The 14,497-nt window shown below is 43.3% G+C and overlaps 1 protein-coding gene across 1 annotated transcript in view; it reads right to left on the reverse strand.

The window, feature by feature from the left end:
- RHOBTB1 (Rho related BTB domain containing 1) overlaps positions 1-11,041 on the reverse strand; it is a 58,837-nt gene extending 47,796 nt beyond the window's left edge. The window contains exons 1-2 of the mRNA XM_035138075.3: positions 10,917-11,041; positions 2,725-2,820 (exon numbers count right to left, since the gene is read on the reverse strand). The gene's annotated coding sequence lies outside the window, so the exon portion shown is untranslated. The remainder of the gene's footprint in view (positions 1-2,724; positions 2,821-10,916) is intronic.
- Between the last annotated feature and the right edge of the window lie 3,456 nt (positions 11,042-14,497).

Here is a 14,497-nt window from a genome sequence, read left to right on the forward strand (position 1 = left end):
TGGAGTCGCACTGCAGGATCCTGTCTGAGTAGCTACCGGTAATATGGTTTTAGGACTGCTAATGTAGTTCAGGGAACAGGAAAAGAGCTGTCTGTTGTCTTGTTCTCTTCACTATACCAAAACAACAGTGCCAGATTAAATGGTAAAATCAAGGACAGCTTAATCTAACCACTGCTAATCTTTGAGAAAGAGGCTTGTCAAATGCAATTTACTTTGAGAGCAACGATAGAGGCAGTGAAGTAAAAGTCCCCCAGTTGTATTTTCAGTGCCTCACTCAAAGGCTATTTGCATTTTAGTCAGTTCAGCACCTCAGACAATGACTGCCATAACATTTAGATCCACAATTTTTAAACTTGAAATGGTGACTTGAACATTACCAAAAAGAAAGGAAAACATTTATCTTGTCTTCACCGACACTGAATGATGTAGTTAGAGTGTATTTAACAATCAGCAATCCTGATCCACTGTGTTCCCCCCCAAGCTCATTATTTAATATTTATAATTCTGTTTATTGCTTTGATAATTAAAATATTTTTCTGGGAATCTGTAATTGCTTTTTTAAGCAACACACACACACACACACGAGAGAGAGAGAGAGAGAGAGAGAGAGAGAGAGAGAGAGAGAGAGAATACAGTTGTAGCTGAACAACAAGTTACATAGAATAGTAAAGCAGTTTTGAAACATTCCTGACATTCATTAGAGGTCTATCCAGGGACATTATTCCTGGGTAGCCCAGGGATTTTATGATGGGCCGGGATATCTTGCACCTCCCCATTTTTTAAACTTAAAAAGCATGGTTTTAACTTTGATTCCCAAGCCAGCTGGGTATACAACAAATGTCAGTGCTAGTGAAACCTTAGCCATCCGCTATGCTTTCCCCAATAGATCATTTATGCATAGAAATTCACATATGTCAGTTTATCTCATAGACCAGGAGTCAGCAACCTTTTTCAGCCGTGGGCCAGTCCACCGTCCCTTAGACCATGTGGTGGGCCAGACTATATTTTTTGGGGAAAATGAACGAATACCTATGCCCCACAAATAACCCAGAGATGCATTTTAAATAAAAACACACATTCTACTCATGTAAAAACATCAGGCAGGCCCCACAAATAACCCAGAGATGCATTTTAAATAAAAGGACATGTTCTACTCATGTAAAAACATGCTGATTCCCGGACCATCCGCGGGCCAGATTGAGAAGGTGAATGGGCCACTTCCGGCCCCTGGGCCTTAGGTTGCCTACCCCTGTCATAGACCTTGCCCTAAGTTCTTTAAGCAGCTAGCAACACCCCTAGGCTCATGTCCCCCATCATGTTTAGCTAAAGGCATTCATGGCTCCTCTTGTGAATACTGAAAACTATGGCTAACTTCAAACAGAGCCATTCCAGTGCTTTGGTGAGCCTACTTGGGAAAGGCAGAAAAATAGAGGCTGGTGGTTCATTCATTCATTTGCCTGCTACCCATCTGGTTTGGTTGCCCCACTCACTCTGGGACACTTCCAACAAATTATTAAACCACAGTAAAACATCAAACATTAAAAACTTTTAATCCACAATCAAAAGCTCTCCAAAGAGGATGCCTTCTGTGTGAATGGTACACGTCTTTGAAAAGCAAAGGATGGTTTTGCAAAAGAGTTGTGATGTTAGCCCCCAAATCAGGAGAACAAATATCGTGAAGAAAGGTTTAAAAGATTGCTGGTCACATCTGTATCACTTACATGAAAGACAGAAGATGACTGCAGAGAGTAAAAGGTGGATGAAATAAGCACCATTGCTAGAAATCAGTACTCTACTTCACTCTGTCCTCTCTGGAAATAATCTACTGCAACCAGCTTAATTTTCTAGATGTCCTCTGGATGTCTGTAAAATTAATTCAGATTTTGGTCTTCATTTGGAACAGGACAATTAGCTCTGGCATGTGACTATTCCTTGGTTTGCATGTGACACCAAGCCAAACCAAGACTTGGCATGAATGAGTGAATTTGTAGAGTTCGAGAGAGGATATTGTGGCTGATTTGCTCTTCCTGGCTGTTTTGGTGCTGTGCTACACTAAGCTAAGGTATAGTTTGGGTAGTTTAGCAGTCCGCCTCTTCCCCAGCCCCTGCCTTACACTAGAATCAAATAGTTGGGAGTAAGGAATCCTTGAGTGATCATTCAATTCAACCCCACAACACTACATTCCCCTTTCCCCAACTGGCATCCTCTTCCTTTCTCGCTGTAAAAGAGGAAACCAATTTTGATAAGATATGCAAGCCTACATAACTTCAGTAACTATAGTTCATCAAACAAAATGTATGAACTACACCTTGATACAGAGTGAAGATTTTGCACAAAATACATTTAGTACCTGCATTTTAGCTGGTGACCAACATTGCTATATATGCATATACACATACAAGTTCCCTTTCAGGAAAATGCATAGAAGAGGTAATGTAAAATATTCTCCAGGATGAATAAAACCAACTTTATTCATAAAATTTAATGTGTCTGCCTTTATTACTCTCTCTCTCTCTGTGTGTGGTTTTTCATAAGAGGGAAACAAGTACTGTCTAGTCCCATAATGTGGTCCACGTGTGAATGAGCCTTTTTCAAGAATAAGGTTATTTTATACTGCAGATGGCATGTTCTAGAAACAGCTAGATGAAGGATGGCTTTACTGAAGCGCTTTCATCTATCATTGCTTCTGTGACAAACATTTTCCAGGAATAAATTTCTACTCACCACCGAGAGAAAAAGGGTGTTCACAGCCATTGTAAGAGCTCAGTCAGAAAGGAATCCTTTATTAGAGACAACTGTTCACATGTTTCCTTATCTTCCCTGTGGGGGGAAAAACATGGTGTTTTACACAATGTGAACAAATTTGTTTTTATTTAGGACTATGCTACATTGTCCCAAACCACCCAAGTGGTACCTTAGAGGCCCAAACCACCATTTAGGAATCAGCTGTTTGGGACAGAAAGAACTTTGAAAGTTCTTACCACATGCTGTCTACAATTATCTAGCATTACTCACCAATCACTTACTAACCTCCTAGCTGCCACCATCACATGCTCCTTGGTAGGAGTCAGTATCTGCTCTGTCCCAACCTTATGCTTTCTTAACTGGTCAAGTTTGTATCTCTGGGGTTTATTTCCTTTGAAGCCTGGCTATTCCCGTTAGAAGCAGGGCTGGCTCTAGGTATAGTCCCGGTGGCGTGGGGTGTCAGGGCACCGCGCGGAAGCCGTGCTACACACTGCGAGGGCGGGGGCGCCGGAGCGATCTCCGCACCTCAGTGCCAGGGCGCCCGACCTGCTTGAGACTGCCCTGGTTACTGGATTTTTGTCTTTTTTTGTATTTTTAATGTTATTTCCGTTTTGTGTGTGTTTGATTTTGTATTTTTTTTTGAAATTATTCGAATAAAGATCTATTTTTAAAAAAAGAGAGACTGCCCTGGTTAGAAGTAAGTGTCTATCAAAATGTTCAGCAAGTTAACCCAATAGAATAGATGGGTGGACTTCACACACTTGATCCATTGCCTCCTTGCACTTCCCATACACTTCGGCAAATCAATCTCCCTATTATGTCTGTGTAGCATCACTGAAAACAACACAAACGTAATGATTTGGTGTAATTACAAAGCTAACCAACACCTATATTTCTTGCTGTTGAGCAAAACAATCTGGAGGAGACATGGTGGAGCTGGCACTGAAAGGCAAATACCCCAACCTGGAAATGCGACTTGTGAACACATTTGGGTTTTCCAGAAAATTAGTTTGAATCTGGACCATCAACTTACATTTTCAATGACCTCATCAATATTTGTAAGTTGTTCTGGAAGCTTTTTTCAGCTGAAGAGTGGGATATGCATTCCAACAGACAAGAACAAAAATAATATTTTGCATTTATATAGTTTGTGTGTTTCCCCCCAAAGTGTTTCAAATGCATATGCCGACTAACCTTTACATGTACTTTGTAAAGTTGGTTAGTCCTGCTGGCCCATATTAATAGGGCATTCCGAATTATATAATACAATATCTTTCAAATTTTGCTTCTTTGGCAATTGGAAAATCTGGGGTCTGATCCATTCTCAGCTACAATTCTTACTGTGTGACCTTCCCACCTGCCACTCTCTCAGCCTTATCCATGCAGCAGAATTGTTGTGAAGATAGAAAGGGGAAGGCTGCCCTGAGCTGCTTGGGAAGATGATGGTATAAATATGCAAAAATAATAGACATACTAGGAAGGAAACTGACAGTAACATCACTGATATACTGTAGTGTACGAAGTTCTCTAAACACTCTAAAGCCACTATATAAATGTCAAGTATTATTGACTGTGCAGCTCCCTTATCTCTGCGCTATCCACAGAACACACAGCGTGGGAATCTCAGCCTGTGAATTGTTCCCTTTGCTTCCCTTTTTCAAAATTGTCGGGAATGTAGTTGCAGAGCTCTAATAAGCATACCTCCATTATGCAAAGGATTCCCCCCACAAATTGCTATCACTTATCCTGTTCTGACCCCTAATACAGAGTCAATACCCATGTGGCCACCATGCCCCATAAACTATGCTTTGCCTTGCTCTTAATCTATATATTAGCAGCTTGGCTCTCAGCTTCTCTCCATTTGCTTTCAAGAGATCAAATCACATGTTTTAAGATACCTTCTTCTCAGGAAGCCTAACACAAACCCACCCACCCCCACAACCACTCAGCTGCTCTCCAGTAATCAGTCATTAACTAAATGACTTGTTTTTCTAAGCCTGTGTCCAGACCATTTACCTTTATTTAACCCCATTAGTCCCTGTTTCTTTATGTTTGTTTCCCTTTCATCTGCACAGTTGTGCCTCCCTTCATAAGTGCATCACACTGTGGAGGGGCCTCTGCACAGCGGAAACAGTGAATGGGTACACTCAGGAACCAAATACCAGCATAGGTTTGACTGGTGTGCTACTGTAGGCTATGCACTTTAAACTGACCCACCCCAGTGATGTGGAGCAGAACTTTTTCCAAGGCTTTATTCCCTTCACCCCTGCGGAAAATTGTCCATTTCCTACGGTAAGTTCTTCAGTAACCATGAATGACAGCCAGTTGTGAATACAATACTAAGCTTGGCAATTTCAAAGCTTTTAGCTCTGTTTACTGAATTCAAGTGAAATAAACATGCAAATCACTACCTTTATTTGCATATGAATAAAATCCTTTTCAGAATTTTACAGAAAGCCCACATCATTGGCCCTCTCTGACTCATGCTCTGGACTAGAGTGCTGATATAAGGCCTTGAACAGTCTTTATCCAGAGGTCATAGAACCACAGAACTACAGAGTTGGAAGAGACCCCAAGAGTTATCTAGTCCAATCCTCTGCAATGCAGGAATATCAACATGCTGTCCCCCATCCAGTTTGAAACCATACAGGACCCTGCCTAGCTTTGTAAATGTGCTAGCAGTTTCCTTGCTGCATCAATGGGTGGGTGGGGGTATATTCTGCCAGACCACCAAACCTCATCCACTCAAGATAGCTCTCAGTAGTTTCTCATTCTCTTCATCATCTCAGCTGCTTATACTTAGGACAGCTATCCTTCGTAACCCTTTGGTTCCATTACATGTAGGCTCCTCAACTACTCCAACTATAGGGTCCTATCTCAGGGGTACTCCAGCTACCTGCCAGATCCTACCTAGTAAAGCCTTAATAGGTTCACAGGTAGCTTTATTTATGGCACAATGTAAGGCATCTAATAAATAGGTTTCAACTAGCCTTCTTCCAGCCCACTCACTTCCAGTGCATGCTGCCACCATCGCATTTCCTGCTGCACTCCCTCCTTTGCAGTTTTCCAGCACTGAAGCGATTCCTTTAGCCTTTTATTCCCATCTCTGCTAGCAAGCTTCAGGACACATAAAGCAGATTAGCAGCTACTGACTAGAATAACCCGCAGTCCAAGCTTGTTAGCTGCTCATTCACCTGGTGGACCTCCACAGCCAGCCTCAACTAGAGTCTCTGCAGCTGAACTTCTGAACCTCTGACTAAAAAAACGTTCTCACTTCTGGAGGATTTTGGACAACAGAGTTCCTCCTTTCTGACCTGCTCCTTCTTGTCCACCTTTGGTCCCCCACCCTGCACCTCCACTGCCTTGCAGGATATCTTGGGGAGAAGAAAATGCTAAGGAGTATACCCTACACAAATCCAGAGTGGAGCCCCTAAGATGGTTGGATGGCACCTTTTACACCTCCTTCGAGCAACTCCTGCAGCCCAGCTGGTGCCAAACATACTGCTCAGCTTTCCATTGGATCACATCAGTGAAGCTGATGTGAAACAGGTGGTCCTGTTGTCTGGACAGCCCAACATCTCCATATACACTGCTCAGGCTTCTGCCCCATGGAGGTCACTTTGGTGCTGTTAACACAGCAGTTTGTCTTCACCACCAAGGGCGCACCCCATTGTCTCGAGACTGACGGATGCCAGCAATCAATCCTATTTGAAGTGAACAAACTATTGAAAGCAAGCAATATAATTGCCAACCCTGCCTCAGTTTCCACAAAGCAACAGGAAGGGTACCCTGCAGGCTGCTCCCAGTCCAACATACTCCCATCTCAAATCTCTCAGCTATCTCCAAACTCAAACACCCAACTGTTCTCTTTTCTTATATCCTGAGCCTTGGGTTTGAAGCCACATCTCAACTCCTAAGCTTAGCTTCTACTGAAGTAATTGCAGCCAATCATTCCTGTTAGAAAGAAAACAAGCTTAACAAGTAATGGTCATAGGGAAGAGTCATAACTTCAACCCACGGAGACTGTAGCACCCACTGCCCCACAGAGATGCTCTGTCTGAAAAGCTGAAGGAGGCCAGTGCAGAAATACATGGAGGAGACTGATAGAAGAGCACATGGGGGAAGGGAAGTCCAAAGAAACAATGGAGGATATGCTGCCTCTGCTCCTCCTTCCTAGCTTCTCCATCAATAACTGTGCTTATTACAGCAGAGTGGGTTGGGAAACAGACTAGCAGGGGGAGCTGCTACTTTCTATTCTTGCTGCTTTCCAATGGCTCAATATGCATGGTCATCAACCAGAATGGCATGAACTGCAGCCACTCTAAAAAAAAAAAACACTGCAAAGGTACATATATGCTAGTTTACAGCAGGAGTCAAAGCTCATTTAATGAGAGAGGAAAGCACAATCAATAACTTGATGAAAATGACATTTTGAAAATCCTCTAATTTATTCAGAATTACAATGTTTCCAAAGATATCGCACTAATATACTTTAAAAGTAATGTAAAATCAGCCTGCCCAAGACAAATTCAAAATTCACCCTTACTGTTACCCAAGTATTATGCTACATTCAAAAGGTGGTCAAGGCAATAAGTTTGTAGCAGGAAACATTTAGAAAATATAAGTGTTATGAAACATGCTTAATGGACCCCAAAGTCATTAAGCTTCTGCTTAAACAAGGAAACCAACTGCCTGAGTAAAGCTGTGAAAATTGCTTTCTCTAAGCATTATTCAAAGAGTCCAGCTCTCTGAAGAAGACTCTGGTAGGTTGGAAAATCTAAGGCCCTTTCCAGTGTCTATGGATTCATTCTCTCCTATAATATATGGTAAGCCTATAAGTCCCTGGTGTTTCAAGGAAGTGGTGTATCAAATTTCCATTATGAGAGCTCTAAATGATTAATGAAAGTGGGAAAAAGTGCAAGGTTGTATCTTGCTTCTTCCATTTCAATTTTTATCAGATAAAAATGGCCATGTTGCAAGCATCCCATCTTTTCGTTGCAGCTACGTCATAAAATGGGCATAAAGAACTTTTATCTAAATTATTAAAAATGCATAAATGATTCACAATTAGTAACAAAACTTGGATTCAGTGTACAATGTTCTAGAAAGCAGCGGTGCTGGGTGACAACTTGATAGTAACCAATCATCTCATAGCAAAGGCAATTCTATACATTATGTATCATGCCATTTCTATAGTTTATTTTAAAAGAAAAGCTTTGTTATAGGAATTTGCTGTCTTTGTCAAAGGTCTACAGTCAGCCTAACGATGCAACCTACAAATCACTTAACCTGTTTTTTTCTTCACTTTCCAGTAAGCACACCAGTTTAAAACTTCAACCCTCACCATACTTCCAACACTTCCATCAGAAATGCTTGCAAACAATGCTCAACTGGAGAACATTTCACTGGGTTGTACTCAACTTTTATTCAGAACAGACTCATTGACATGAATGGATCCAACTTAGTCAGGTTGATGAATTGCAATGGGTCTACCGTGAATAAAAGTTAGTTAAATGCAACCCCTTGACTCAATGAACCTAGATAGGTATGTTTAGATTATTGCATTTACTGGTAGGCTCAGTGTGCCATTCATTTTTTCTTTCTAAACATCATTGCAATGAAGCAATTCATAAGGACTCCTGGATCATGGTCTGCTTAAGGAATGAGGTTTGGGGAAGTTTTTAGTCTTATTTGAGATCAACCTAATTTCTTACACTTATCAGTTTACTCATACCCTTGTTCTTTCCAGCTTGTTCGTTGTTTACTTCTCTGTATCCAGTTTTAGACCATCAGCTTGCAATCCTATACACACTTGCACAGCTAGCAGTAGCAACTCTCACTGAACTTTGCTGGATTTACCTCTGAGTGGAAATGTATAGGATTGCACTGCAAGGTGTGTGTGTGTGTGTGTGTGTTTTGTTTTGTTTTAAAAAAGGTTGCCAATGCACATTTGCAACATGATCTTCTTATGTATACTTACTGAGCAGAAATGCCCACTAAATTCAATGGGATTTAATTTCAAGTATGATTTAAGGTTGCAATCTTACATGGGAGTAAAAATCCAATGGGCTATAGGGTTCATCCACACTTCTGTTTGTGTCGCAATTTCTAGGCACATGTTCGTGACTTCCAGGCATGGGTCCAAGCAGAAAACATGATTGGTGTTTCTTTTCCCAAGGGAAAGCAGTGGGACAAAAGAACACTTGGACCCGTGCTTAGAAACTGTAGTGCAAACAGACGTGTGGATGAGACCTTACTTGCAAATAAATACGGATCGAGTCAGGACATAAATTTCCTATCAGTATGTATTCATTTGCAGCTGTGGTTGTATTCTGTATTGTAAGCATCCCATGAAGTAGCTATTGGAGAGGTCACATAATTCACATAATGCATAACACATAATTCATTATACTTGTTTTCCCTTAGCAGCTTCCAAGACACTTTGGAAATACTGGGCACTATCCAGCCAGAGTTAATACACTGGAAGAGAATTGAGCCTAAGCAAATCAATGGAGCTTAAGTGTGTTTTACTTTGGTTAGATTTGTGCCCACTGTTCTTTACAAGATACTACATAAAGGAAAGCAAAACCCTACTGGTGTGGGAGTGCTGAAGCTGGTTTTGCAGAATATGAGTTACCAGACTTGAAAAGAAAAATAAAAGAGCAGAACAATGTGCGATTTGTGTGGTGCTCACAAGGCCTTAGTTCTGGAATCACTATACAACATCAGGGATAGCTCCTGGAATAGACACAGAAGTCATTTAAATTATGTCTCAGGGCATGTGCAGAGTGCTCGTTCATCACAACTGACATCACTCATGGAGGACTTTCAGGGGAAAATATGCCTTCCAGGCAGACTTACCAGTAGTTCTTTAGAAATTAAACTGTTAAGTGGGAAGCAGCTTTAACATCTTCCCTAACTAGCCATATAAGCATTGCTGTGGGCAAGACCAAAAATTAATGAGTAATGTTACGGAACTTTCGTGGTATCCAAGAACATTGTTACAGCTACTTGGTGACCATTCATCCTTCCTTCCTTCCTTCTGCTGACTGCTTATTAATAGCCATGGATGAGAGGCTATTTTCCTCAGTGGGAGCTGGCATTTAGGACATTAGATGTTTGTTTGGTCTCCTGAATGGCCAATATACCTGCAGCATCGAGTCTAAGACCATTGCTCTGCAAACAGGTGTAAGAAAAGGTAGCAGTTGGCAGTTCTGAATTTTGAGAGGGGTAAAAGGACTTCCAAGTTTAACCGGATTAGAATCTGGAATGGGGTGCAGGGGTCCACACTGTTACCCTCTGGGATGCAGGCTTAGTGATTTTGTTGCCTGTTGTTGGAATGTAAATGTGCTAAATAAAATAGAAGTGATGCAAGGCCAGCATAAGTCTGCAGAGTGCTCTTGCTCCCAAATGAAACCAAAGCTGTGTCCACATTATAAAATTAAAAGACATGTGAATCACATTCTTTACCTCAGTCCCTAGGCACAGTAGTTTGTTAAGGTGTGCTCGGAAAGTGCAACTGTGAGGGATAAACTACAGGTAAACTACTGTAACCAGTGCTATTCTTCTAGGGGGGAAAAGGTGCCAGAACTCTCCATGAACGCTTCCCTTGTTCTCTGATAATGGCAATGGTGCCCACCTGAGAGGTGCAGAAAGTGAGCTCTGACTGATAAAAAGCCCTGCCTGTAACCATGCACACTTACCTCAGAGCAGACATGTGCAGCGTTGCACTGTAAATTGGTAGTGCCTACCCACAGATTTCTCACCAATGGGAGAAGTGGGTATAAAATTAATACAAGTTAATGGCGAAAACTTTCTTGTGGCAAGTTGCACAGGCTCCTTTAGTTGCTGTATATCTGCCGAGGCAGTAGTTTAAGTAATGCAGACTGACTGCAGCACAGCTTATATACCCTGTGTATAAGCATAAATGTCGTTCTGTGCTTAACACCATGCAAGTGCTTCAGCGTACTTAGACACTGTATGATATTTCTCCAAGTCAAGAAAGGGGAACGGAGGCTTGAAGAAAAAGAAGAAGCTTGCCACAGTTCCGAATTAAATCTCTTTTTTCCTCCAGAGACCCGGCAGCCTCCCTCGCAGCTCCGCGCTTCCCCCTTCGCTCCTCGACTCAGCCCCGTTCGCCGCCTTCTCGGGGTGACCCCCGCTCGCCTCACCTGACAGGAGGAGAGACTTCTTCGAGAGGGGCGCAAGCCGCGCGCTCCCGAGGAGGGCCCCGCCGCGACTCGCCCCCCGCGGCGCCTTCGGAACCTGCGCGCGGGCAGCGCTCGCTCAACCTAGTCCGCCTCTCGCGAGCGCGGAGCTTCTTCCCTCCTTCTTCTCCCTCGCCTCCTCTCCGGCTCGCGCCCTCCCGGCTCTCTGCTCCAGAGCGCCACACCCCGCCCAGCCTGTCCTTCCCCTGGCTGGGACAAGCCGCACAGGAGCCGCCACAGGTCACGTGACGGCGGGCGGGGGAAGCAGAGAGGAGGAGAGGATGCTCTTCTTGAGGAGGAGGATTATGGGCTGTATCCTGCGCAGGGCTTGAAGTGAATGAATTTCCTCCTCTCTTCTTCTTCTTCTTCTTCTTCTTCTTCTTCTTCTTCTTCTTCTTCTTCTTCTTCTTCTTCTTCTTCTTCTTCTTCTTCTTCTTCTTCTTCTTCTTCTTCTTCTTCTTCTTCTTCTTCTTCTTCTTCTTCTTCTTCTTCTTCGGTTTTAATAAGGTCCTAAGGCCACTTTTATCTATCTCTCCCCAGCCCCCAACTATACCTATATATCAACATGTATAAGGCACACAGGCCGGAGTTATTCGCAGGCGTGAAGAGCAATCAATTGTCCAAATTACGGCCCATAGCTGCCAAGTTATCCCTTTTTTACAGGGATTTTCCCTTATGCTGAATAGGCTCCCTCGGGAGAAAAACGAAAACTTGGCAGCTATGTTACGGCCCCGCCCTTCCTAGACACAGTTACTTGCAGGTAAGCCCAGGTGAATTCAGACAGACTTTCTTCCTTGTAAATGAGCACAAGGTTGAGTTGCAGAGAGCTAAGAGCTTTCCTGTGACTTTCATTTCTCCATCCCAGACAAGGTTCCAGCCTTTGCTTTTTGGGTTTCTCACCTGTCATATCAGCTTGAGAGTTTAGCAGGTGATAGTGTCCTTTTAGGATGGAGAGCAAGGTGAGGAGGAAAGCGCTGCCTCCTCCGAAATGTCTGCAAAGCCAGCCAGTATTTAAAAGTAACAGAGCAGGGCCAAAACAGCCACAACAAAGCTGGCAACTTTACCATTCATAAATTGAGGAGGATTTCCCCTGCTTGGTGGCAGCTATAGTTCTATGAGCCATAAATGCATGGAGAAGGGCCAGTATCCCTATAGCTCTTTTACTATAAAAGGAACACGCTGAGTTAGCAGTGGCAAGGGATATGTAAGTTTTCAACCTTTTTGGGTCCACGGCTCCCTTGACCAATTATTGCAGAGCTGACAGCCTCTCACTCTTTTTCGAACACCCTCTCTTGTGGAGTGTTCCTTCAGCCTCCTCTCCCCTCACCTTGGGAGTTCTCCAGGCCTGGTCTCTAAGCTGCCCCCCCCCCCAGAGCGTTGTCTCCTCACATTGCCCCACAGGGGCCGCCTGGGACTTGTCTGTCAGACTGGCTGGCTGGCTCCCTCGCCTGATTGCTTGCTTACTCTGAGGCCATTTCAGCTCCTGGCAACAAGCACCCCCTGGCCAGCCCTAGAGGCACTATTTGCTTGGGGAGCTTGTAGCCAGGGCTGCTGCAACAAACAGCTGTGCAAGCAAGAGGGCATCAGAGGAGGGAAGGTAACAGGGACAGAGGCCAGTGTTGCCCGTGGCACCCCGACCATCATTCAAGGCACCCCAGGGTGCCATGACACACTGGTTGAAAACCACTACCCTACTGAATTCAATGATACTCAGCTGAAAGGGGTCTTGTAGGCCAAATAATCCATCAGCTCAGAAAGTATGTGTGCCAAACCATTGCAGCATCATGCATAGCTATCATATTTTTCTTGGCAAGTTGCCTTTCCTTTAGCAACCACTTAACAGACGTTCAACAGAGGGTGCTCTCTCCAGAACAGGCATGGGATAAGGAGGCAGGGCAGCCCTGTCGTTAGACAGAATGAAGTAAATGGCAAATTCTTTGGGATGTTTGGGGGAGGGGTAGTACCTCTGGTGGGGGGACGGACACATTGGGCCACCCTAAACTGGATTAACTGGAAGCACCTCCAACTTACTTCCAAGTAAGGATGGGCAAATCTATCAGTTTTGGTTTCACATTGTACCAATCACATTTCCACATCAGTTTGTGATTGTTATTATTTTTAAGTGCTTGTGAAAATTTGCCAGCATTTTTGTGTGAATTTCTTCTAATATACACATTTATCCATGTAAATTTGTCCAATATACACCTTTTGCAAGGCATTTTTTAATAGTATAACATATTTTTGTATGCTATTTTTACTAATAGATGCATTTTTGTGGACACTTTGTCCTTAGTATGTGCATTTTTGTACACATTACTTGTCTGAGGAACTGCATTGGTAAATTCAGAAAAATGCTAATTTCAAAGGATGGCTGTGTTCCATTTCTCATATTGTTTTGGAAGGTACAAATTTGACAAGTTTGTCTTTAATTGATTTGAACTACTCTCCCATCCCTACTTCCAAGTGGGACTCAGATACACATTATTTAGGTGTCTGGTGCCCTTGCAAAGACTGGGACATGCTTTATTGCTGTGACTAATACCCATTAAAACCAACAGGAATGCAAGGTTATTGAACATGCAATGTGCCACCTTTATGGAACTTCCTAGACCTCTGACATCACAAGGCTGTCACATTTAAAAGCAGCTTAAAGGTAAGCCTGGAACAAAAAAAGAAGGGCAGTAATTCACTTTTATGGAGGGGAATGCAACAAGGTTATTTGCTCAGAGAGTCATCATGAGAGTAATTGTTTTGAGGCGCTGTGGATTAAACCACTGAGCCTAGGGCTTGCCGATCAGAAGGTCCGCGGTTCGAATCCCCATGACAGGGTGAGCTCCCATTGCTTGGTCCCAGCTCCTGCCAACCTAGCAGTTCGAAAGCACGTCAAAGTGCAAGTAGATAAATAGGTACCGCTACAGTGGGAAGGTAAACGGCATTTCCGTGTGCTGCTCTGGTTCGCCAGAAGCAGCTTTGTCATGCTGGCCACATGACCTGGAAGCTGTACGCCGGCTCCCTCGGCCAATAATGCGAGATGAGCTCCGCAACCCCAGAGTCGGTCACGACTGGACCTAATGGTCAGGGGTCCCTTTACCTTTAAGCACAATATATGCCAAAACTTGTGATGAAATCGGAAGAATCTAATACATATTTCAAATGTAAAAACATGATTTCTGAGATAAATTGGGGTGCAGTGGGGACTACCAGGCAAAGCCAATTTATAGTCTAATCCTAAGAGTCAATGTGGTATAGTACTTAGTGTGCTGGGGTAGGAGCTGGCGTAGGACCTGAGGGAGCAGGGTTCATATCCCCATTCAGCCATGAAACTCACCATGTGACTTTGGACCAGTCACTGACTCTCAGCCTGACATACTTCACAGGGCTGAGAACAGAATCCACCCTTATTTGCATAGCACTGTAGTTAAGACCCAGGGTTATTTATCATAGCCATGGTAGCGTAGGATAAAGAAACAATCCCTGGAACACACTAGTTACATTTATGTTACATCCTTTCTCAAAAGTGTTTAGAATTGTGCTTTTATCCTCAT

This window comes from Zootoca vivipara, chromosome 5, assembly GCF_965207765.1.
Source record: "Zootoca vivipara chromosome 5, rZooViv2.hap1.1, whole genome shotgun sequence".
In the NCBI taxonomy this organism is placed as follows: Eukaryota; Metazoa; Chordata; class Lepidosauria; order Squamata; family Lacertidae; genus Zootoca; species Zootoca vivipara.